General features: G+C 56.8%; 1 long non-coding RNA gene across 1 annotated transcript in view; it reads right to left on the reverse strand.

Moving 5' to 3' along the window:
- Positions 1-358: 358 nt before the first annotated feature.
- Positions 359-3,350, reverse strand: part of LOC113980553 — a 4,058-nt gene continuing 1,066 nt past the window's right edge. The window contains exons 2-3 of the long non-coding RNA XR_003538158.1: positions 2,701-2,795; positions 359-451 (exon numbers count right to left, since the gene is read on the reverse strand). This is a non-coding gene — a long non-coding RNA (uncharacterized LOC113980553). The remainder of the gene's footprint in view (positions 452-2,700; positions 2,796-3,350) is intronic.

A 3,350-nucleotide genomic window follows, 5' to 3' on the forward strand; every position in this document is an offset into this window, starting at 1 on the left:
GTTCCCTGGAATATTGGGGATTCCCCGGAATACTGGGGATTCCCTGGAATGCTTGGGAGTTCCCTAGAATATTTGGGATTCCCTGGAATACTGTGTGTTCCCTGGAATGCTGTGGTTTCTCTGGAATATTGGGAATTCCCTGGAATGCTGAGGATTCCCTAGAATACTGAGGGTTCCCTGGAATGCTGGGGATTACTTGGAATGCCAGGAATTCCCCGGAATACTGGGGATTCCCTGGAATGCTGAGGATTCCCTAAAATACTGAGGGTTCCCTGGAATGCTGGGGATTCCCTGGGATGCTTGGGAGTTCTCTGGAATGCTGGGGGTTCCCTGGAATGCCGGGAATTCCCGGGATCTCACCTGGGTGGGTAGAATTCCATGGGTGATCCCGGTGTTGTGGGTCCCGGTGCCGATGACTCCGGCCGCCGACACCTCGGACACGGCCCCTAAACTGGGAATGGGAACAGGAATGGGAATGGGAACGGGAACAGGGATCCTTCCCACATGGATTCCCTGGGATGAGGCAGCCGGGAACATCCCAGGAGGTGAAATCCATAGGGAAAAGATCCAGGGAAAAAGGTGCCTCCATCCAAACGGGGCCCAGGGGAAGTTCAAACAAAGCAGGGAATGATTCCCGCTCCTGGGAATTCCGGAGGGTTTGGGATGGAAAATCCCTCCGGGATCATGGAGTCCAAGCATTCCCAGCACTTCCAAGGCCACCCCGGATCCGTGTCCCCAAGGGCCACATCCACAGGGATTGGGAATCCCTCCGGGAATGGGGAATCCACCACTGGAGGAGCTTTTCCATGCGGGAATTGTTCCCAAAATCCCACCTGAGCCTGGAGGGACATTGGAGGCCGTTCCCTCTCCTCCTGGCCCTGGAGGATCCCAGGGATGGACACTGGGAGAATCCCAAGAGATGGACACAGAGAGAATTCCAAGAATGGACACCTGGAATGTCCCCAGGGATGGACACCGGGAGAACCCCAGGGAGGATCCCAGGGATGGACACCAGAAGAATCCTAAGGAATGGACACTTGGAGAATTCCAAGGATGGACACCAGGAGGATCCCAAGGGATGGACACTGGGAATGTCCCAGGGATGGACACAGAGAGAATTCCAAGGATGGACACTGGGAATGATCCCAAGGATGGACACCAGGAATGTCCCCAGGGATGGACACTGTGAGAATCCCAAGGGATGGACAGGGAGAGAATTCCAAGGATGGACACCGGGAGAATCCCAGGGAGAATCCCAGGGATGGACACCGGGAGAATCCCAAGGAATGGACATCCAGAGAATTCCAAGGATGGACACCAGGAATGTCCCCAGGGATGGACACCGGGAATGTCCCAGGGAGGGACACCGGGAGAATCCCAAGGGATGGACACAGAGAGAATTCCAAGGATGGACACTGGGAGAATCCCAAGGAATGGACAGGGAGAGAATTCCAAGGATGGACACCAGGAGAACCACAAGGAGGATCCCAAGGGATGGACACCGGGAGAATCCCAAGAGATGGACACAGAGAGAATTCCAAGAGATGGACACTGGGAGAATCCCAAGGGAGGGACAGGGAGAGAATTTCCAGGGATGGACACTGGGAATTCCCCAGGCAGGGACACCGGGAATGTCCCCAGGGATGGACACTGGGAGAATCCCAAGGGATGGACACCAGGAGAGAATTCCAAGGATGGACACCAGGATCTTCCCTGGGAAGATCCCCAGGAATGGACACCGGGAATGTCCCCAGGGATGGACAGTGGGAGAATTCCAAGGATGGACACCGGAGAACTCCAGGGAGAATCCCAGGGATGGACAGGGAGAAAATTCCAAGGATGGACACCGGGAACGATCCTAGGGATGGACACCGGGAGAATCCCAAGGGATGGACACCGGGAATGTCCCCAGGGATGGACACCGGGAGAACTCCAGGGAGAATCCCAGGGATGGGCACTGGGAATGTCCCAGGGATGGACATTGGGAATGTCCCCAGGGACGGACACCTGGAGAATTCCAAGGACGAACACTGGGAGGATCCCAAGGGATGGACACCAGGAATGTCCCAGGGATGGACACCAGGAATGATCCCAGGGATGGAAAACAGGGAATGTCCCAGGGATGGACACTGGGAAAATTCCCAGGGATGGACACCGGGAATGATCCTAGGGATGGACAGTGGGAGAATCCCAAGGAATGGACACTTGGAGAATTCCAAGAATCGACACCAGGAGGATCCCAAGGAATGGACACCGGGAGAATTCCCAGGGATGGACACTGGGAATGTCCCAGGGATGGACACCAGAAATGTCTCAGGGATGGACACCCAGAGAATTCCAAGAGATGGACACCGGAGGATCCCAAGGGATGGACACCGGGAATGTCCCAGGGATGGACACCGAGAATGTCCCCAGGGATGGACACCGGGAGAATTCCAAGGATGGACACCCAGAGAATTCCAAGGGATGGACACCGGGAATGATCCTAGGGATGGACACCGGGAGAACTCCAGGGAGAATCCCAGGGATGGACACTGGGAATGTTCCTAAGGATGGACACCGGGAGAATCCCAGGGAAGATCCCCAGTGATGGACACCAGGAATGGTCCCAGGGAGAATTCCAGGGATGGACACCGGGAGGATCCCAGGGATGGACTCCCGGAGAATTCCCATTGGGAATGCCGGGAATGCTGTGCTCACTTTTGCAGGGCCAGGCCGTGCTTGTCCAGCTCCCGGTTGAGCTCGGAGAGGAGGATCCCGCCTTCCACCGTCACCTGCCGCTTCTCCACGTCCACCTGGGAATGTGGGAAGGACATGGAATGTCACAGCCCATGGAAAACTCACAGGGATTCCCTCCTGGAATTCCGGGATCGGCGTTTCCACCTCCCATCCCAACCCTGATCCTGCTGGAATGGGCTGGATGTGCCGATCCAAACCTGCCCTCCCTGCTCCCGGGGCTCTGGAATCTCTCCCGGGAATTCTCCCGCCACCAGGATATCCCAGGAATCCGGCATTCCCTGGAAAACCGGGCTCCTCTTCCCTCCTTTCCCTCCTATTCCCTCCTGGAATTCCGGGATCGGCCTTTCCACCTCCCGGCCCTTCCCCATCCCGCTGGAATGGGGCTGGATGTGCCAATCCAAACCCACCCTCCCCCCTCTCTCCCTGTTCCCAAGGCTCTGGAATCTCTCCAGGGAATTCTCCCACCACTGGGATATCCCAGGAATCCGGTATTCCCTGGAAAACCGGGCTCCTCTTCCCTCCTTTCCCTCCTTTCCCTCCTGGAATTCTGGGATCGGCCTTTCCACCTCCCGGCCCTTCCCCATCCTGACCCTGATCCCGCTGGATGTGCC

Source organism: Neopelma chrysocephalum, unplaced genomic scaffold (genome assembly GCF_003984885.1).
Source record: "Neopelma chrysocephalum unplaced genomic scaffold, ASM398488v2 Primary Assembly neopelma1_94627, whole genome shotgun sequence".
NCBI classification, from domain to species: Eukaryota; Metazoa; Chordata; class Aves; order Passeriformes; family Pipridae; genus Neopelma; species Neopelma chrysocephalum.